The sequence below is a fragment of the Drosophila kikkawai genome, chromosome X, assembly GCF_030179895.1.
Source record: "Drosophila kikkawai strain 14028-0561.14 chromosome X, DkikHiC1v2, whole genome shotgun sequence".
Lineage (NCBI taxonomy): Eukaryota > Metazoa > Arthropoda > Insecta > Diptera > Drosophilidae > Drosophila > Drosophila kikkawai.
This window is the reverse complement of record NC_091733.1, coordinates 29,677,238-29,700,894: the sequence shown is the minus strand read 5'-3', so window position 1 is coordinate 29,700,894 and position 23,657 is coordinate 29,677,238. Positions and strand designations below refer to the sequence as shown.

General features: G+C 34.0%; 1 protein-coding gene across 4 annotated transcripts in view; it reads right to left on the bottom strand.

The window, feature by feature from the left end:
- Positions 1-23,657, bottom strand: part of LOC108080027 (uncharacterized) — a 151,201-nt gene that overhangs the window by 70,527 nt on the left and 57,017 nt on the right. The window contains exons 1-2 of one of the 4 annotated variants that reach the window (XM_017174604.3): positions 18,303-18,469; positions 17,463-17,807 (exon numbers count right to left, since the gene is read on the bottom strand). The exons of 2 other annotated variants lie outside the window; for them this stretch is intronic. The gene's annotated coding sequence lies outside the window, so the exon portion shown is untranslated. Of the gene's footprint in view, positions 1-17,462; positions 18,471-23,657 lie in introns of those variants that run through there. One more of the 4 variants, XM_017174611.3, reaches the window with a different exon arrangement.

Here is a 23,657-nt window from a genome sequence, read left to right as displayed (position 1 = left end):
TGCCCGCTGTCCCTCGATTGATAAGCCGCTTAACCATTTTGTGCTGCACAAATATGTTAAGGCGGATTGAGAGAGATGGCCACTGTGGCATAGATACATCTGTATATATATTCTCTGTATATTTAAGCCTAAATTCTCATATATTTAATGTGCAGAGAAATGCGTTCAAGAAGAGGTCACCAGGTGATAAGTTATGAGACCGTTTAGGTGGGGTTTTTTTTAATGGGATTTTAATAGGGAAATTAGGCTGTATTTTGATATTTTTAATACCTGTTTAAGGTGTTTTTTTTTAAATATATTTTACTGAGGAAGCACTTTTTATATATTAAAATAAATTAAAAATATCAAAAGAAAATCTATAAAAAATATTTTAATATTTTAAATAGATTTTAAAGTGTTTTTTTATTATAATTTAATTTAATTTCTAGGCTAAACTTGGCAGAAAATGTAGATTGGAGAACAAATTTCATATTTACAAGATTTTCATTTACATATAAAAATATTTCCTAAACAGAAAAACCAATTTGAAACCTATTAAAATATCAAAATATATATGTGCTTGTTTTGTTTTGTTTTTATTATTTATTTTTTCGCTTTTTTCCTCTTGTGGCAAGTTTTCCTATTTTTTGTTGGCTGGCCTCCAAGTGGAAATAGCAACCTCGAGTGGAAATTGCATTTGCGGCGACCTATCTGCAATATTTCCTTCCCCTTTGTTAAAGCCAAAAAACCCCCTCAAGACCCAAAAAAATATACAAAAAAAAAATTAAAGGTGGGAGAGCTTGTCGCTTTTGACATTTCAGCGTTTACCGTTTTTGGCCCCAGGAGGAGTTCCCTGAAACCGAAAAATAAAACAACAACTAAAACTTGGAGCGGCCTCAAAAAACGTGCAGCAGAAAAAAAAAACAAAAAAAATACAAAGGGGGCGGGATAAAAGCAGAGGGAGGGGTAGGTTAGCATCGAGAGGAGTGCCAAAGTTGTTTGGTTGGGCAATAAATCTGCCGTCTTTGTCTTGCAGCAGCTGTCCAAGGATAAAAAGGGGATTTCCCCCAGGGGAGGGGGGTTGCTTTTCTATGCCTGTTGCTGTTTTTGAGCTCTTTGTGTTTACATTTTGCATTCGACCTCAAATTAAACGATTTTTGGCCATAGAAAACCTCTCAAAAATATATATAGAGATATTTATATATAAACCCCTGTCGTGCAAAAAAAGTAAAAGTTTCTCGATGACGGCGATATCTATATAGCCTCCTCCTCTGCTGGCCAAAAGATGAAGATGAAAATTGAAAATGAAAATGAAGTTGCCTTGTGCAACTCCCACCACCCAACAATGAGCGAAGAGAGATACTGTGGAGCAAGATAAACGAAACGAAATGAAACCAAGTCAACGCAACGCTTTCGTGCCTCAAAAATTAGAGCCTCTCCAAGATGAATTTCCACATCTAAAAAAATAGATAATATATATATATATGCCATAGCTTTGTATAAATTATGGCAAATAAGTAAAAGTAAAAGGCCAGACCAAGAGTTTGAACGAATAGCAGATACCTAGCACTTGAAGTAACACATCTTTCATTATCAGTTTATAAGATAAGTTGGAAACCAATTTAATTAAATGATAAGACTTACAGGTTGCAACCAAAATAGATAACAAACTATAAATGGGGTTACAAAAATTATTAAAATATTTTTCAAGTAGCTTTTCTATGGATTTCTTAATTTACTCTTTAAATCTTACCCCTTTTTAGCTAAATTTTCTCAAAATTAATCAAAAAATCACCTGCTCTATATACAAGATTTCCATTTTATTACCATATTTTCGGTTGGGCTAACAGAAAAAAACGAAATTGGTTTATGGGTCGCTGACCATTGGCCCCCGGGCCATGGGCCATGTGCCGAGTGCCGAGTGCCTAGTGCCATGTGATATGTGTGTGCATATGTGGCAATTAAGCGGGGCAAATAAACCAAACTCATTTTGGGGGCCCCCAGCTTAGGCCGCACTCTTAACTTGGCACAGCATACACACACACATTCCGGATTATGTTGGCCAGATTTGCACATATATATCGGTTGGTTGACTCCGGGTCAGGGCTGTCTAATTGAGCAATTGTCGCTGCGTTTTTGGAAAATGCGAGTCAAATCAAGGGAAACGCTTCATCGAAATTGCTTGTCAAGCTATAGGAAGGGGTTTTGGGGATTGGAAAGGATCACAAAGATCAGTAGAGATGGAAATATCAACCAAGTTATGTACTTATAATCCTCTCAATCTCCAGGCTATTGATCGTGCCGGAATACGGTTACAATGGCACATTGCCATCCACTCGACAAACAACCCATCGAACCATCTACGGATTCTCCTATTACCCACTGTTGATCGCTGTTTGTGGGCTCCTCTTCGAGACGATTGCATAAGACCCGGGGCTAAACTGTGACTATGACACGACACTTTTATCGATAAACCCAGGTCTGCCACTGGGAAACCTCTTGGTTTGGTGGCAGGGTCTAACTGAAGAGTCTATACTTTGGCACAGAAAGGGGATCCACTGAAGAGGGGGAGGGAGAGGGAGAGGGTTAAGGAGAGGAGGAGGGAGAGGGATAGGTAGAGGTAGAGGGAAAAGGGGAGAGATAGATTCACCCGCAGTTGGAAAATCATGAAACTTTATAACCGCGTCCATCGATGGCTATATGCAATTTTCACCCAAGAGACGATGAAAATGCGGTGAACAAACTTACATGGGTGCGGTGGAGGGGGTTTTTTTGGGAGGGTGGTGGGTTGGTAAAGAGGGGGGGAGCTGTTTTACTTCGAAGAAGCAACAAACGAGCCAAAAGAAGCGAGCACAAAGAGCGCTTCAAACGGTCGAGCTTCATTGCACAAAAGGCCGTAGCCCCCCGTCTACCCACTCCGTTTCCCACTCCTTTATCACCTCCTACCTACCCACTCCTTTATTTGCTACCCTAGCTCCTCTTCCCCCTTACCCCTGACTGCCTGCTACCTCCTTCGTCTGGCTCAACTTTGGTTGCAGTGTAATAACTCCTCAACTTCCCCCTTCTTTCTGTTTGTAACTCTGCGCCTTGTCAATATAATCTGCTGTCGCGCTTTACCAATAATACTCTTTGGAAGCCAACCTATGGGGGTATTATAGTTTTAGGAAGTCTTATATATATATATTTTAATAATAATATTAATATTAATAAATTAAGATTATTTTTGAGCTTATATTCTTCAATAAACACCACAAAAAATCAATGAATTCTTAGAAATTTAAGATATATTCAAGATAATCTATAAAACATATCTTGTACCATACCATAACTTCCACAGCGTTTCAGTATTTTTAATATATTTCTTAATATAATTAATAAATTTAGATTATTTTTAAGCTTTTACTTCTCAATAAACACCACAAAAAATCAATTAATTCACAAAAATATTTACCTAAAAAATAAAAAAAGGTCTTAAAAATCTATTTAAAAAGTTTAATCAAAGAATTTTTAAATAAAACCTACAAAGCCTAGCTTTTATATAAATAAATATATTTAAAATTTTCTAGAAACTACTCTAAAATATCCCCTAGGCTTCCTCCTAAAGAGTATTCATTATTTCAGGTACCCCCAAAAAATTGATTTCCTCTAGTTTTTTATGCCATTCCCTTTGGCCGCACTGCACTTACTCTTTGGGGGAGCTTTGAAAACGGGTATAAAAAAAAGCGGCTGCATTTTTCAGGCGTTGACAAATTTCGAGCCGAAAACAAAAGCACAGAAAAACCGAAAAATAAAAACAAAACGGGAAAAACGAAGGAAAAAAAATATATAAAAAAAATACAAGACAAAAGAGGAGCGCACAGAAAATAAGGCGGCGAAACATCAGCATCATCGGCATATCGTCATCGTCATCGACGGGGGCGAAAGTATGCGCAATAATCGAAAAACGTCGATGGGCTTAGTGGGGTGCAGCAGCAGCAGCAGCAGCAGCGGTGGGTGGGGTGGGGTGGGTGGAGGCGGCCTGGGAAATTGAAAGCAGCTACGACAAAAAGCGAGCAAAAAAAATGGAAATATTTTGAATATTTTCACGTGCATTTGCATAAACGGGAGAGGGGTTTTTTCCCCCCGATTTTCCAAACGGAGCGGTGACAGGCCCTGGTCTCTCTCCCCTACCCCCTCGCCTCCTCTTTCTCTGCACTTGAAGCCAAAGCCCAAGCTGAAGCCGTAGTCCGAAATGCAGCTGCAGCCACAGCAGCAAAAAGCTTTTTGGCAATTTGCCTTCAAATCGCTTCTCTTCTTTTTATTCTCTATTTTTTTTTTTGTTTTATTTTTCGTCAAGTGGAGGAGGCGACCGGCCACGCCCCTCAATTTTTTTCAGCCAGGATTCAAATACAGACAGCTTTAAAAGAAAACCGGCTTCATTTTCCCAAAAAAACTAAGAAAAGGTAGCTGGGAAATACAAGGAATTTAGCTTAATAAAATAAAAGAGGAATGGAATGGGATGAAATGGAATGGAATAGTATGGAATGGTATGGAATGGAATAGTATGGAATGGTATGAAATTATATAGAATGGAATGGAATATAATGAAATTGTATGGAATGAAATGGAATGGAATGAACCATTGTAGAATTCTTTCATTCTTTCTTAATTTTTCTATATATTTTTTAAATTTTTTTTCCCTTTTGTCTTTTCCATTTTCAAGTCCTGCCACAAACATACCACAAATGTGCCACAATTTCTGTTTCTGCAACATCTCGTCCTGGTATCTCGTCCTCCGTTTCATTTCCACAACCACAAAACCCACTGCAGTTACCGCTACACACAAAATAGAAACGGAATGGAATGAAACAGGAAAAGATGCCTCCGCCGCCGACACCTGGATCTCTGTCCCCACTCTCTACCCCCCCCATACACACTCTTCGTTTAAACCGCAGAAAACAGCTCGTTTTTCTTGTGTTTTTCCAGCTCAGTTTCAGTTACCGGTTCCTCTCTGCACACGACGAGATGGATGCTCAGAACAAACCTGCCCCCAAGTGCCAAGAGTGAGCCAAAGTAAACCAAACCAAAGCAAAAGCAACGGCAAAGGCAAAGGCCTGCAGAAGACGCCAAGAGGAGAGTCCTCTTCCGGTAAAGAGGGATACATTTACATTTAGAAGAAAGAAACCTACTTAAAACCCAAATTTATTCTATATAAATTATTATTTTTGGTTCCTATTGTTAATAAATTAATGAATTCTCTTCTCAAAGCAGGGTATTTACAGATTGATTAGATTCTTGCGAACTTTTTTTTGCCTCAACCTGCAGACTTCTGCTGATGATGTGTGTTGGCCCATGTGGCAATGTGGCATGCGGCAAGGGGTCTCTTGTTTATGTGTCTACTGCAAATACTACAATATGTGTGTGTGTGTGTGTGTGGTGTGTGTGTGTTGCATGCTGCCAGCTCCTCCTCAATTGGCAACGCACACACACTACACACACTAGTGTTCAGTGTGTGTGTTAGCTTGTGGCATTTCTTCGGTGAAATGTCTGCTCGTGTGGCACGCATGAGAAGATTTCTTTCTGGCTCCATTTTGGGACTACTATCTCGCATGACCCTGAAATGCATTCGCAGCTCTCTCTATCTTTATCTCAGCTCCTATCTGTATTTTTCTCTCTTTTAATTAATTGCTCTATATGCTCAAGTCCAAAGTATGCTTTACGACCCGAAGAAACTGAGTTGGTCTATAACTTGACTGGAATAATATTGGTAGTAAAAAAAAGGTAGTAATTTTATATATAAATGCAGCCTTGGGGTATTAGAAACTGGGAATTATAATGGGTAATAATATTAAAAGGGATTGTAATTAAGCATTTTTATATTTTAATAACAGGAAATTGTTTTATGGGATTTTTTTTATAATATATTTTATAAGCAGTCATCTTGATAATGAAATATAGACTTTTAGAGAGTTTTAGATGTCTTGTTAAAATCTTGTAAAAATCACATCAACTGGGTTAATTAGTATCTATGTACCTATGTATCTTTGTATCTATGTAACTATGAATCTATGGATCTATAAAATTAAGAATCTACAAATCTAAGAATCTAAGAATCTAAGTATTTAGTATCTAGTACTTTTTATCCAGTATCTAGTACATAAAATCTGTATCTAGAATCAAGTATCTAGTATCTAATATCCAGTTTCTAGTACATATCTGTATCTAATATCTTGTACCTAGTATCTAGTATCTAGTTTATAATATCTGTATCTATTACCTACTATCTAGTATCTAAGATTTGCTCTCAAGTATCTTAATCTTATATCATCTTATCTAAATACAAATCACAGTTTTCCAAAGCTATATGTGTGTGTTCCCCTCAGAGATCTCATTGGAATGATGGATGATGACGACGGAGGACTTGTTCTTAACTGAAATGGAAAAGCTTTAGGCTCTATAGATAGAGAGACAAAGACGAAAGAAGACTATAGTCTGCTCTTTCCGCACTCATTAACATTGCTGAGAAACCAAGTCCAAGTCGAAGTCGAAGTCGAAGAATTTAATATGATCATGATCATCATCGCGGAGGCTGTTAATCATCATCAGACGATGTCTTGTGAGAAAAAAAAAAACATGCGTTGTCTGCTGTCTGCGTATTCCTCTTATTTATTTATTTATTTTTATATTTTTTTTTTAGCTGTGTGTAAGTTATTCCTACTACAACAAATGCCAAAAGAGATGCGGAGGCAGCAGGAATTTGTTTAAGGCATACACATAACACACAAGGAACAACAACAACAACAACAACAACAACAACAACAGCAAACGGCAAACATCAGGAAACCGGTTGCCTTTTGCATATATACTAGCATTTTGTATTTTTTTTTCTGTTGGTATCCCCCCCAGCTTCTTCTTCGTCTTTCGTGGCTCTTCTCCTCTTTGGCCATCTTCAACTTTGGCTTCAACTTTTGCCATGGCTTTCAATCAATTGAATCACACTCCATCAATATTTGCCAAGTTGCGATTACTCTTTGTATTCTTAACAATTCGAGAAAGACTTCTTCAGAGGATATTTTCTTCAAATTCTTGGCTCTTTGAATTCTCATCTTTCTTTGTAGCGATTCTTTGGAATTCTCTTCTGCGTTTCCGAGAAAGATAATCATTGGGATTATCCGTATAACTTTGGTATTAACATTTAATATTTAAATATTGATTAATATGAAATTACTTATTAATATTTATTTTTAATATTTTTTTTATTAACATTTATTTATAAAAATTTAATATTTAAAATTTATTTATTAAAATTTATTTATTAAAATTTATTTCTGAAAATGTATTTCTTAAAATTTATGAATAAAAATATTTTTATAATATTTATTTATTAAAATTTATTTACTAATATTTATTTATTAATATTTATTTATTAATATTTATTTATTAATATTTATTTATTAATATTTATTTATTAAAATTAATGGCATTTTTTCTATCTCATGTGAAATTCTTATACTTCATTTTAAGCATTTTCTGGCCTAGAATCTCTTTCAAAATAACTTGTGGCTTAACTTTAATAAATTGAAAAATGTCATAGATTAAAATTTAATTTTAAAATTTATTTATTAAAATTTATTTATTAAAATTTATTTCTGAAAATGTATTTCTTAAAATTTATGAATAAAAATATTTTTATAATATTTATTTATTAAAATTTATTTATTAATATTTATTTATTGATATTTATTTATTAAAATTTATTTATTAATATTTATTTATTAGTATTTATTTATTAAAATTAATGGCATTTTTTCTATCTCGTGAAATTCTTATACTTCATTTTAAGCATTTTCTGGCCTAGAATCTCTTTCAAAATAACTTGTGGCTTAACTTTAATAAATTGAAAAATGTCATAGATTTATTTTCAGAAAATATGAATTCTTCAAAGGTCTATTTACATTCTCCCAAGATCTTTTTCATTTATTTTCTTATCTGTTTAAACATATTTTGATTCCAAGTTGTAGCTACTTCAAATGCATTTATTGGTTACAGGAGGAATATGAAAACTTGCGGCTGCCACGCACACACCTGCTGCCCCCACCTTGTGGAAATCTCACCATATTCTCCCTGGTTAACCGCCTTTGGCCTCCTGAGAACGCGACCAGAATTGTAATCAACTTGTTGCCAAGTGGGAACTTGGGCGAAACAATCCTTAACCATGGCTAAGCCACCGATTTAAGCTTAAATCTGTAGTTATTTAAGCAGTTGTTCCTTATGAAATTTATGATAAATATAAATAAATAATTTAGAATTTATTTAAAGCAGTAAATAAACTAATAACCAAGTTAAAAGTGCTACTGTTGTAAAGTCAACAATTTTTAAAACCCATAACTAAGCTCTAGTGGCATAATTAATGAGATTATTTTGCTGAAAATTGAATGAGAACTGAACTTTGTTCTTTTAATTTATGCATTCGACATGAAATTCATTGTAAATTACAAGACTGTTAATCTCTATAGTTTTTTTCCGCTGCCACCCACTAAATTTTCCCACCCACCAAAAGCTTAGTGACCATCAACATCTACATCCCCATCATCATCATTGGAATTAAGATTATAGCATTACCATTATCATTATCACCATTACCGCACCTCAAATCCGAAACCAAATCCCAGGCCATCACAAGAATCCATTCCGAGGGTTACACGCGGTGCAATCCCAAATGCCAAGCCAGAAATCAAGGCAAAAACAAGCAGAATGTGTTAAAAAAAAAACGCGGAAAAAACCAAGAGTCAAATGCAAAGAATAAACAAAAGCGAACACAACTCCTCCGCACCATTTCCCCTAACCACCCCCCCAGAAAATGACTCGCAACTCGCCTCCTCCTCCTCCTTCTGTCTCTGAGCAGAGAGCACATGTGCCACCAAATTATTCACACCTCCGCCGCCCCCCTTTGGATACTCCACTCCCCTCTCCAGCCACGCCCACTCGAGACGCACCCGCCGCTGCCGCCACACCACAATCTGCCCCCCTACCCACCCACCTACCTTTTCTTGTTTTTTTTTATTCGTTCACCACCAACTCCAATTTCAACTCTGAACACTGAGCACACCGCATTATTATTTTAATTACACAAAAAACAACGACAACATCCACACAAACATAAAATTTCAACAAGTTGGGTGAAAATAATAGGAATAGCAATAATTAAGAAGCTCAAAACTAGTTGAAATCGGTTTTAATTGCTGGATAAATGCAGTTATAAAATTGTAATAAATCAAGGGGGCCTTAAAGTAAGTCTATAATATTCAATGAGCACACACATAAAATATTATTTAAATTTTTCAATAGCAATAAAATCGAATTATTAGTCATTTTTCGCTATCTCTACCTATGGAGACTTAAAATTAAAACAGGGTACCTGTTGAGAGGCTTTTACCAGGACATAATCACTCTGATTTGAGGCCTGATCATAAAAATCTAGCATCTCATCCGCTGCTGTACATGAACACACGACTTCAGCAGCACTTTTCCAGCTAGAGTTGGAGTTTTTAGACTCGGACTCTGACGCCAAGTTGGCAAAAGTGCACTCGACGACAAAAAAGGGCGGCACAAATGCGCCCCCAAAAACCGATGAAGTTTCTCCCTAGAGAGGTGGAAGAGGGGAAGAGGGGGAGAGATGTCAGAGGTAACCCTTGCAAGGAGCAAATGCAGCACACGTGTTGCACAGATGTGGCAACAAAAGTTGGCGAGTGGCAAACAATTACAGAGTGAGTTTTTTTTTTTTTTTTTTTTGTTGGTTGCTTTTTTTTTATTATTATATATTTTTCAACAGAAAATGGCTGGCTTGCGTTTAAAAATGAAGAATAAAAAAAATAACTAAAAATGAGAAAAGAAAAAGCCTTTACAAATCTGTAAATATGCAACGATGCTTATTAAAACAGAAAGGTTTTTAAGGGAATTTCAGTACTAAAAATATATAAAATTTATATATATTTATATATATTACAAAAAAATGGGTACATTTTATTTTGGGACAAATCAAAGTCTACAAAAATCATAACTCTGTCAAAAAAGCCTTAATTTTAATTCGGAAAGCGGTGTTATGTTAGTTTTTAAAGGGTTAATAAATTTGCATTAAAAATTTATTAATTAAAAAAAATGATAAATTTATCAATTTTTTTTAGTATTTTAAAGATGTAACTCCTTATAAAATTTTGAACAAATCTAAAAAAAAAAAAATTTCCTGAAAACAGGCCAAATCAATTCCCCTGTTGTTGCTGATCAAGAATATATATGATTTATAGGGTCGGAAATGACTCCTTCAGCCAGAAAAATATTATCTTTTACTACAAAATCCAATTTTGTATTTAAAAAAAACTTTAGCTTAATTTTTATGAAGAGGGAAATTAAAAATATTCTAACTCGGACAAAAATGCATTAATTTTAAATCGGAAAAGTGTTTTATGTTAGTTTTTATATTATTAATAAATCTGCTTACTTCATTCCAAATTTTTTAAAATTACATTAAAAAAAACTTTTTTTTTGAGAATTTTAATGATGTTATCCTTAAATTTTTTTTAAAAAATTAAAAAAATTTTTTTTCTTGGAAACATGACTAAATCGATTCGGCTGTTGATGCTGATGAAGAATATATATGATTTATAGGGTTGGAAATGACTCCTTCACTAAAAAAAATTATAAAACCCTTCACAAAGACCTGAAATATTGTAATGTTTTTGTATGTCTTAATTTGTAGACAATTTTAATTTTAAAAATATCATAACTAAGCCAAAAAAGCACCGAATTCAATTCGGTAAACTTATTTATGTTAGTTTTTAAAATGCTAACAAATCTGCATACTAAATTTAATTTTTCAAGAAATCAAAATTTTGGACTTGTTTTTTGGCAACTTTAAAACATTTTTAAGACATAAAATTAAAAAAAAAAATTGAAAATTTTATTTTTCTTCCGAATATGGCCAGATCGATTCGCCTGGTGATGCTGATCAAGAATATATATGATTTATAGGGTCGGAAATGAATTCTTCAGTGACTAAATTATAAAACCCTTCAAGAAGACATAATAATTCATTTAACTTTTTATGTCATAATTTGTAGGCAATTTTAATTTTAAAAATATCATAACTAAGCCAAAAAAGCACCAAATTCAATTCGGTAAACTTATTTATGCTAGTTTTTAAAATGCTAACAAATCTGCATACTAAATTTAATTTTTCAAGAGATCAAAATTTTGGACTTGTTTTTTGGCAACTTTAAAACATTTTTAAGACATAAAATTAAAAAAAAAAATTGAAAATTTTATTTTTCTTCTGAATATGGCCAGATCGATTCGCCTGGTGATGCTGATCAAGAATATATATGATTTATAGGGTTGGAAATGACTCCTTCACTAAAAAAAATTATAAAACCCTTCACAAAGACCTGAAATATTGTAATGTTTTTGTATGTCTTAATTTGTAGACAATTTTAATTTTAAAAATATCATAACTAAGCCAAAAAAGCACCGAATTCAATTCGGTAAACTTATTTATGCTAGTTTTTAATATGCTAACAAATCTGCATACTAAATTTAATTTTTCAAGAGATCAAAATTTTGGACTTGTTTTTTGGCAACTTTAAAACATTTTTAAGACATAAAATTAAAAAAAAAATTGAAAATTTTATTTTTCTTCTGAATATGGCCAGATCGATTCGCCTGGTGATGCTGATGAAGAATATATATGATTTATAGGGTTGGAAATGACTCCTTCACTAAAAAAAATTATAAAACCCTTCACAAAGACCTGAAATATTGTAATGTTTTTGTATGTCTTAATTTGTAGGCAATTTTAATTTTAAAAATATCATAACTAAGCCAAAAAAGCACCGAATTCAATTCGGTAAACTTATTTATGCTAGTTTTTAATATGCTAACAAATCTGCATACTAAATTTAATTTTTCAAGAGATCAAAATTTTGGACTTGTTTTTTGGCAACTTTAAAACATTTTTAAGACATAAAATTAAAAAAAAAATTGAAAATTTTATTTTTCTTCTGAATATGGCCAGATCGATTCGCCTAATGATGCTGATCAAGAATATATATGATTTATAGGGTCGGAAATAATTCCTTCAGCCAGAAAAATATTATCTTTTACTCCAAAATCCGATTTTGTACTTTAAAAAATTTTAGCTTAATTTTTTTAAAAGGAAAATTTAAAAATATTATAGCTCGGGCAAAAATGCATTAATTTTAAATCGGAAAAGTGTTTTATGTTAGTTTTTATATTATTAATAAATCTGCTTACTTCATTCCAAATTTTTTTAAATTACATTTTTTTACAAATTTTTTTTTTGAGAATTTTAATGATGTTATCCTTAAATTTTTTTTGAAAAATTAAAAAATTTTTTTTTCTTGGAAACATGACTAAATCGATTCGGCTGTTGATGCTGATCAAGAATATATATATAATTTATAGGGTCGGAAATAATTCTTTTCCGTGTTTCAAACTTCTGAAATGATAAATACCCTGTAAAAATGCAATTAGAACTCAAGTTTTATTCATTAAAAGCTTATAATACTCCATATAATCTAGATTCTAGAAATATTCTCAAATTATTTATCAGTTCTCAATTTCAAATTTATTAAAAATCCATTTTAATTTCCATTTAGTTTATAGGTAAATTTATATTTTAAATTTCCTCTTGATTCTCAGAAAACCAAATGACATTCAAGGTCTTCGACTTTTGGGTGTTTTTTTTTTTTGGGTTCTAATTCCCATAGCCACAGATCCATAGTTAAGCAGAGAGTCAAGACATGCAGAGACACAAAAATTGCTTGGCAACCGCAGAAAAAAAATTAAGAGATGTGATGGAAAAGATACAGATACAGATACAGGAGGGGGGATTTAATACTAGGAAGGTGGCAGAAATAAAGCATTTTCCTTTCGCTCGCTGATTTATTGTAAACTGCGCCTATTATTATTCTCGCCTCTTTGCTTTTCTCCTCTTTATATTATTATTTTTTTTTATTATTATTTTGCCGTTTCATTTTCGTGGCATTTATTGTGTATGTGTGTGGATGTTTTTGTACTTTTTTTTTGGCTTTTTGTCTTGCCTCAATTGTCTGGGCATTGCATGGTTTTATTTCGTATTTCCCATTTCAGTCTCGCGGACGTCTCTGGGCTTCAAATGATTTTATATTTAGCCGCCGCTTCTGCTTCTCCGTTTTCTGACTTCTTCACGAAACGCAGTGGCAAGAAAAACAGCAACAAAAAATTAAAAAAAAAAAAAAACGGCGAAAATTAACCAGAGGCAAGCATTTCGTGTGGCACGATGTGAGAAGTGCCGGGGATCCGCTTCCAATTTATATATAGAATTGCAACAATGCGAACACGGCATCTCAAAAAAAAAAAATACAGAACGAGTGATTGGCAGTCGCTCATTGACGATATTTTTCAAGCAGCCGATAGTTTCGATAAATTCGATAAAAGTCTAGTAGAAACATGTATATTCTCAATTTAAGGAATATATATATATATTTTTTAAATTTAGGGATTATATATATTTTATATTTTAGTAATATATATATTCTAAATTTTAGAAATGTATATAAATTAAATTAAATATCTCACAGGAAATTCATACAGTTTTTCTTTATCTTATCTTAATTTTCATTACCCATTTCACTTGATGTTTTGTGATCGTAAAAGTTATCATTATTATCAACCATTATTAATTTACACTGAGGGTTTTACTTACTTTTAACTTCAACGATTTTCTGACTCAATTAATTTTTTTTTTAATTACAAATAAAACTATTTTAAAAATGTCTTATCGATATACACACGGTTTTATCGATTCCCAATTGAAACAATAGATAAACCCCCTACAACAAACCAAACTAAAACCCCAAATTAATCAGTCTTTTTGTCTCTCTGCTTGTTTAAACTTAATTGCAAAATATGAACCCAATCAAAATTAATTGCCTCTTGTTTTCCTTTTTATTTTTAATCTATTAATCGCGATAAATATAAAACACTGACAACTATTGTTCAATTAACCCAAAAATGAACAACAAATTCTTTCTGTTTTCTAATTGCAAAATATAAACTCCGGGAGCTGTGACAAATGGGTAAAATATTGATTGCCACTTGTCTTCTTGTTGATTCGATTACTCAGCGAACACAGATGAGAAATCAGCAATGCTAGAACCCATGTTTAATTAACCTTAGATTAATCTTTATTTCTTGGTTAATTACAAAATATATGAACCCGCTGGGGCTTTGACAAATGAAAAGTTTCACAGATTGAGCAATTAATCAAGCGGCAAAAAGATTCAAATTTGAATTCGGATTTCGGATTTGTATGAGACGTGGTGAGTGCGATTTCATGAGTTGTGTTTGAATCTCTGGAAACCTTAACGAGGGGAAAGTGCAAATTCCGGCAAAAAGGGATCTACTTACACTCTTACTCGCAAATACAAACATTATCCAAACACACACACGCGCCAACTAATTAAATGAAAGACAAAACACAAAAACAAAAAAAAATTAACTTTGATGTATTTTTGATTTGATTTGATGATTATTTTCCAGCCAGCTACTCCATCATCACGGGCCAATTTTAGATTGATGTCTTTGTAAGGGCGAAAAAATTGCGAGCAGATTTATTGGCTATATATACACATACATAACACATGTGTGTGTGTGTTTGTATATATATTTTTTGTTGGCTTCGACATTCGATATGCGTAGTTAACAGTGGCGGCAGCTGTCGTTAATGAGCTTCCAGCTCCAACTCCCAATATGTATTTTTTCTTTGGGGATTCATTTTAAGCATCTCTTATTTCAGTTCGTGACTTTTTTTCGGGTCACAATCGATGGATCCGTGTCATATCCGCATAATGAATTTGCATTTTAGCTACAATTTCGCAGAGGCGGGTAATTTGAGGCGAGTTTTGCTTGTGTGTTTGGAAAGCGTAAAGAAATTTGGGCGCTGCAAACTCATTCAATTTGATGGATCGGATAACTATACCTATCATGCACGTCCGGTTGTTTAATAATCATTGAAAATCATTCAGCAAATTGGAAAAATTGGGTTACATTTTGTAGATCTAAAGACTAAATTGAGGAATTTAGGAAACAAGTCTCGGTTAACTGTACAATTTAATTTTTAGAAAATATATTTATAATATTTAAATATATTTTTAAATTGTATAATTGTATAAACAGTAACTAAAACCACTTATAAAAACCTGGTAGTTGAAGTAAAAATATTTATTCAAGTAATTTACAATTTCTTTGACTAACCAAGACTCTTTTGATTCAAAGCAAAACCCATTGATTAATAAAGAATCGATTAGGGAAATGCTAAAAACGAACAACACTCAAAACCAATAAACGGTGAAGGGCCAAAGCGCACAAGTCAATAAAGAGAAGAGGTGTTTGACCAGAGTTCTAATCAAAATATTGAAATGGGAATGCAAAATAAATAAAAAAAAACAGACACCAAATGAAAAATCACAAAAAAATGACGAAGAAGCTGAGTGAAAGGACAGCCAAAAACGAAGCTACAAAAAAAAGCAGCAACTAAATTTGTGAAACCGTTATTATCATGTCGTGTTTGCCCCCGTCTCCTTTCCACTCTTGCTCTTTTTCTCTCTTTCTGTCCCTGTCTTTTGACCAGGTCGATTATGAAAGATACATTTCGTATCTGTATCTGTATCTGTGAGTGTGTGTGCATCCGTGTATCTGTGCGCTGCTTGGTAGCTGTGTTTTAGCCATTTGTTTGCATCAAAAACCATCGTTTTACCATTTTGTAGTTTTTACACACATTTTTCTTGGTCTTTCTGGTCTTTTGGTGTTTCGATTCGTTTGCATTAATCCAATTTGTTGTTGCCTTTTTGCTATTTGTTGGTTGTTTTGTTATTGTTTTTACTACCTTTTGCAGGTGTACGTGTGTATGGGTGAGTGTTGGGTATATGCGGGTGCTAATTCAATTAGCGGCATTAGTCGAGGCGCCTCAGCGCTATCGATACATTGCCGACAAATGTGCTATCGATGCTTTTAGCAATTTACCTATCGAGGGAATTTTAGAATTTATGTAGAAATATTTATTTGGCATCTACAACTACTGTTTAATAATTTCATAATGCATTTTAAGTCTTAAAAATTATTATTTAAATTATTAAATGTTGTAAAAAATGTTCTTGAAAATATTTTGACAAGCCAAGTGGTTTTATATACTTTAACCATATTGGAAGTTGTCTATATGAGACTTGTTTGGCATCTATAAAGTTCGGCGTATTTTATATTTATTTCCCTATGAAATTAGTAACCCACTGTTAAGTGTTAAGTGCTCCCTCGACGGCAGAAAATACAAATAGAAAAAATAAGACAGAAACATGTAGGCCTAGCCCACCACCAAGTCTAAAGCCGAGCAACTGTAACAAAACTGGTCAGAAGAAATAAAAACGAGAGCGAAAGTCGGGGGAGAATCTAGACAAGCAAAGTGCAATGCCAACCGCATTTGTTTTTTAATATCTTGATTTTATTTTTTATATATTTGCTTTAGCATGGCGCCCCAAGTATTTACACACTTGTAGCTTCTATGGTTCTATATTTGTGCATTCTTTGCCCAGTTCTTCTGGCTTTTGCCCAGCTCTTTCACCTTTTTAGCTCATTATGTCAGCAGTTTATGGTCAGAAAAAGAAGACACCTATTGGAAATCACTCGCTCTTTAGCGCCTCTAGTTTTTTTTTGTTTTTTAAGCGAAGCCCCAGGTAAATGGATCACTAGAGTAGTGTAGTTATGTGGGAACAACTACAAGATGACAAGAAATTATCTGTTCTGATTGCCCGACTTTCGATTTTACACCTGTCGGGCGCAGAGAGAGAGAGAGCGAGAAGAAAAAGGGAAAATAGAGAGCTAGTGTGAAATACGATAAGAAAGAATAAATAAATGTAAGAAATATATTAGCCTGGCCTAATGAACTATAAATTCTGTTTATACGACTTGCGTTAAAAAATTCGTAAGTCATGCAATAAATATTTTGTTTACTTGCCAAGTAGCTACATTATTTTATGAATTTATTGATTTTGCAATAAAAATGCAAAATGGATATGGCAATAATATCTCACTTGATTTAAACCTTAGATATTCAATTTACAAAGATATTTTTTGTATTGAAAGATATTAACTTTAAAAGAAATCGCCAAAAACACAAGTCTATATATTTTTTTTTAAGCTTAAAATTAAGTTGATTCTCGACTGAAAACAGTTTTGAATAATTTTAAAATTCCCTTATATTTAATATTAAATAAGTTCCCTTTAAAATTCTTATCCTTTTCTAATATAAACAAAATGCTGTCTCCCTCTCTTTTTTTCCCATTGAAATTGGACACTTTATTGGAATGCAATGGTTGCGCCTGCGCTTTAGACATCTCGCTTACACACACACACACACTAACACAAGCAGGAGATGAAAAAGAGAACATTTCACTTACCTTCCTTCTCCTTTTTGTTGGCTACTTCTTCCTCGGGGGAGAGCGATAGATTGCAGGAAAGAGAGCGAGCGATTGAGGAGCAGCTGCTGAGAGGATCGCTGCCTTATTTTTTTTTCCAGTGCGTGTGCGAGCAACAAAAACAACTACTAATTTAATGGTTGTTGTTGTGCGGCCGCCGCTTCCTCCTTCTCCTCTTTGATGCTGCCTCTCTGCTCTTGTTGTGCTTGTTGTTGTTGTATTGAATCCGGTTTCTAAATTTCTTTCAACTTGTTACTTCTCTTTTCCTATTCGCCTCTTCTTGTTGTTCTGCCTCTCCTTTTCCTTCTTGTGGTTCAGCTGTTGTTGCTGTATTTTCCAAAAACCCAACAAAACTATCACAATCTTCACATCAAAAAAAATTATTATTAAATTATTTCTTCTTATTCTCCCCTTTTTGGGCACTGCACTTGAATTCTTTTCTGGCTTTCTCAAGCACTTATAATTATCGTTGTTGTTGTTATTACTATTCGATTGATCGAAGCAAAGAACGCTCAGATCGGCGAGATAAACAAAAAAAAACACAGCAATACACACGCACCAACACACACTCCGAACGGACGGAGGCAACGCGCGCGAAAAAAGAAGTAAGGCAAACCAGCACAGCACGTGAATATCCAGTAGTCCTTAGTAATTCTGTTTAACTTAGTTTAAGCCAACAATTAAGTTACGCACTCGCTGGCTGCAGCAACAATTTGATTTGCGATGCGGCCAAAACGGACAAAAACACGACGCTCGCGCCTCAAAAAGCCGGAATAATGCTCCCGCAGTGTTGTATTTTTTCTGAGCAAAAAGCGGGATTACCCAAAATAAATAGCTTAACAATGCCTAATTTTTAAAAAATTAATTTTTTGGGTTTTTTATTTTTTAATTTTAAGTATAAAATTTGAAGTCGATCGGGACAGACGCAGTTTTGTCCATTTTAAGTCAACGCGCAGCACAGAACGTCTCCGATTCGCTACTAAAATTAAACTGAACACTGACTACGAACACTGGCCTACCACTGAACTGAAAACGACTGACTGAATACGAAGTGCTGAAACCGGCTACACTCACCACCACCACTGTGCACCGGCAGAGATGCCGCGCAATTCAAAGTGTATTCCCAAGTTTATCTTTTTTAATCGAAAACTTGTAACAAAAGGTTCCCAATTTAGGACCAAATTATTTTAAGCTTTTGTTACAAAATTCAACAATATTTAAATATTAATAATAAATAATAAATATTTATTTTTTATATGCTTTAGCTAAGTTTTTGCGTCGAGCCATTTCTCTTCCGACGAGGTTCGAAGGTAACGGCAACAGGCTTGACGTGACGTCACGTCTGTTAAGGGGTTATCCGGGTTTAGAACCACAAAAAAAGGCCTATTTTCCAGAATTTTTTGAAAAGATCCTATGACAATTTTGCAAATTTCATTTATTCTACATTAATACATAAGGTTTGAACTAAATTCTGTAAAATTTTGAACAAGAAATATTCACAAATGAGCCGTTGAGGGAGGGTTGAACTTAACCCTAAAAAAAATTATGTCCTTGCGGTAGGCAGGATTTCTCCGTCAATTTTTATTTGAAATCAAAAAACCAAAATTTTTCTGTTAGCTTATGTGTCTGGCTTGTCTCTGAACGAAGGATTTTTTTTAAAATTAAAAATTGAATTTTTGGGAGCGTTTTTCATGAAAAATGACACTTTCTACGTCAATTTTGGCCATATTTGGGGTTATAAAATCGGTTCTAATTGAAGATATAAAAAATCCTTCGTTCAGAGACAAGAAAAACATGTCTAGAAGAAGTGTGGAAAATCTGAAGGCGATCGGTCCAGTAGTTTTCGAGAAATCTTGACTACCGACTTCAAGAAAGTGGTTTCGAGGAAAACGCGCTTAAAGTTTTAATTGCCAGTTGTGACTCATACGACGCGCTGGGCTTTAAATTTCTCCCATTCCTACAGTTTTGCTTCGATCGACTTGAAATTTTCGGACAACATTCCTGACACTTTGTACTATTATATAAAAAAGGTTTGAAAAAAATGATTTTTTTTAAATTTCAAAACCCGGATAACCCCTTAACGAATGAGCAGAGATACTGAGTACGATTCCATACCCAAAATTCTTAAAAAATGAATAACAAAATATTAATATTATTTAACGATTTGTATGTTTTTTTTGTCGTAATTTTTACCATTTTATGATTCAGATTGACTTTAAAAAAATGCGGCGCTGTTATATTCCAACACGAACATGTTCAGAGCCAGCACATGAGAGCAGAAGGTGCATTAGAGCTGGCACAACACGACCGTTCGAACTGGTATTTAGCGGGTTTTCCGCCAGATTGGGCTTGCAGATATATGAATTGATATTATAATTGTTTAAATATATATATTAAAATGTTATATATTATATTTAAATAATATTAATTATAACACATCAAAATCTATACTATTTGAAACCATATTTATATATTAAAAAATTCGTGGCAAAATAATAAAACCAGTTCGATGGCTGTTGTGCCATCACTCTCCCTGACCCGTTCAAGTGGTTTGTTGTTGTTCGAAGCCTCGCCAGGTTCGACGAGTGGCTCGAAGCTACCTCATGCGCCTGCGCGACTGACGGCCGAAAAGCGCAACAGTTTGATTGTTGTTGTGTTTTACGAACCATCGAACATGTTCGACAGAGTCGCAAACTATGTTAAGTTAACATTAGGCTGCTAGCAATAATTAATATTACATTTAGCCAGGGGAATGAAGGTAAAAAATATATAAAAATTTAAATAACTACATAAAAATCAAGTTTAATATATATATTAATTTCTCTAAAAAATTAAAATTTTTTAAATATTTGTAATAACTTATTTTGCCAAGTGTATGTGTGATCAACAGCGAGCATTTTAATGAGCTTGCAATCTTCCTTCTCTTTCTTTCTCGCTCTACGCACTTGACTTTGGAAAACAACACTTGGCGAAAATTCATGATCAATTTTAAAATGAAACTTAATTAAAATTAAAAATATTTTGGAAAGTTTGAAGCTCAGATTAAATCTGATTATCAAAAATATTTAAAATATAAATATAAAATAATAATAATAATAATAATATATAATAGATTTCATAAGATTTTAAATATTTAAGTATAAATATTTTAATTAATTTAATTACAAAGTCCTAGGTATTAACAGATAATAATTTGTAAAAAATTATTAAAAATGTTTTCAATAAATTGTTTTCCTTAATTTTAATTTAGTTTTTGAAATAAATATTTATATAAAAAAATATATCTAAATAAATATTTAGATTTAAAATTTATGAAATTTAATTTCTCTATTTATATGTTTTATTTTCTCTCAGTGCTTCCACGCATTGTGTAATAATTAGGCGCGCACTGCATCCCAATTTGAATTTCAATTCGGATTCCCATTTGAATGCTGGCCAAAAGCAATGGCAACGACTATCCACTGGCTACCTTGAAGGGGCGGCGGCAACGACGAGACCCGGCAACCTTCGCCCATGGCCAGGGGGTCGAGGTGAAGGTCGCCCCAAGTGCGCGCTGGCCAAAATGCGAAGTTCAGTTTCAGGTGTATTCAGTGTTGTTTTTCTTGTTGTTTCTATATTTAACTTGCTCTTAACTTAAGGCTCTTGAAGTATAGCTTTTTCTTAAATTTAAACACACATTTTTCTTAAATATATTCTGATATTTTTACGAGTGTGGTGGGGTAAGCTTTAATTTCAACGAGAATTCTTTAGGAAACCCTGTTCGCTTATCTCTTTTTCCCTGCAGCTTATTTCCCACCCCCTACCCCTGTGTGTGCTGCCTGAAATTGGCAGACATTAATGGGTTAATTTGCATTAATATATTCAATTGGATGCGTCTGCCGCCGGAGGGGGGAGAAAGCTTGTGTTGGTGTCTCTGGACTTTTCCTGGCTTGTGTTTCCCCCCCTTGACTCTTCGTTCTTTACACTGTTTAATTCGATTTGCCATTGCATTGCAATTAAATTCATTTCCAGCCCTGGCAACCAAAGTCCTTCCTTCGTCCGAAATGCATAATTGCATTTTAAGCATTACAAACAAAAGACACTGCGGAGCCCAGAATATCACGGCATTTCCAGGCTCTCGAGGCCTGAAATCATCATTAAAGTAATTATAACTGTCAATGCAGGGACTGCAAAAGGACTGGAGGGGTGCCAGGATAGACCTGAAGGATATTTGCCAGCTTAAAGCAACTTTAACACTGTCCAAGTGAAGGGAGAAGAGGTGTTATTAATATAAAAACCTAAATTTTTATATTAAATTAATTAAAATTAAAATTTTTGGCATTATGCCTACAATTTATTCAATTAAAAAATTGCATCCTTGGAGACATTAAAATCATTTTCCCCGCCTACTTGGCCGCCCACAACTATTTTTTGGCAAAGAAAATGCACACACACAAACAGAGAGAGAGAGAAGGGCGGGGGTTAAGGGTGGGCGTGGCTGACAACAATGTTGGCAGCTGCATGGAAAACTTGGAAAACTTTTTAAGTGACTTCTAATAGCGAATTATGATGCAGCCGGCGGAGAGGATGAGACAAGGCTCTCAAGAGAAGAGGCAACGCAACGGCTGGGCCAATCTTCAATGCAATGTGGGAGGCGGTGCGGTGCGGTGCAATGCGGGGGCGTGGCGAAAAGTTCACGCTTAAAACTTGACAACGATAACTTCATTGAGGAGTGAAAAGTGCGGCAAAATTCCGGGGCAAGAAGAAGTACGAGAAGCCCAGCCAGCCACACACGACGACGACGTTATATAGCCTAAGCCCGAAAGTGAGAGAGAAAATTTTAACAAAGTTAGTTAGTTTCTTCCTTCCTTCCTCGCATCCTTCCTGTTCTCGGGCTGATTTTCAAGTGCGTGTGTAGCAGGGATAATACACCACAGGAAAATGTGTGTTTATTTGCGGAATAAACTAAAAAAGTAAAGATATTTATAGGTTGGGAATTACAAATAAAGCTAGGATTTTCTTTTAATTTGTTATGCATAAAAAATTTATTTATGTAGATTGATTTTTTGAATTAAGAATGAAGTAACATTTCATTTATATTTATTTATAATTTGTAAAATTTTGTTCTATTTATTATTATTGATGCTTTTTTGACAGTTATAATTTGTTTAAACTTTAATTTTCCCCTCAAAAAATTGTAGTAATTTTTTTTAATTTTCAAAATTTCAAGTACTATTACTAATAACACTTTACATATTTTCCCTTGAATGTAAATAAATTTTATAAATTGTAGTGCACAAGTTTATACGAGTTTATGGAGTGCATGTGTGCGGCTTGATATAATGACAAAGTGCACTCTGACATTATCATCATCAGTGAACGCATGTCGCTCGGACCACCCAGCTTCACCCCCCTCTTCTTTTTCCCCACCCACCCGGTTTTCCACCCAAAAAGTTGCTCGTTTTAATGAATTATGCGTACATTGATAATAATTTCCTGGTTAGCTTCTCCTGCTCCTGCAATTTCGACTCCTCTGGCTTCCTGCGCTCCTTTCGCCAACTTGTTTTTTCGGCAATAACCCAAAAGGCAGCCCCCCCTGTTAGCTCCTTGATTTTCCACCACCACCTGGCAACCTGCAGGCGTAGCGGAGCGTGTTGCTGCTGTCTGCACTAATATAAAAGTTTCGTGCACTTTTAATAAGGCTGCGTTTATGACGACAGCGGGAAGAACAACCACTAGCAGGGGCAAGGGGCTTCAGGCTGTGGGGGAGGAGGAGGTTAAGGCGGAAAAGTACAGGGAAATTCCAAGACAAGAAGGGCTGATGAATGGGATGGCGCTGCATCGCTTTTCCTGCCTGCCAGCAACTGCATATGACGACAAGTGTCAAAAAGTCGACGGAGGAGAAGAAAAGTTTTTGGAGAGACAAAAACAAAATAAAACAAAAAACCGTAGAAGAAAAGATACAAAAAATATGAAAAAGAAAAAAAAAAAGAAACAAATAGAAAAAAAAATAGGAAAATGGGGTAAGAAAATTGGGAAATAGAGCAGGAATACAAAGAAAGCGAAAACTAGGCTCTGAAAGAATTTAAAACAAAGCTAAAGAAAAGAATTAGAGGAATATTTAAACTAAAATATATATATATAAAAAAAATATATATTTTAATTAATATTATAAATACTTCTTCATTTCTTTCTAAT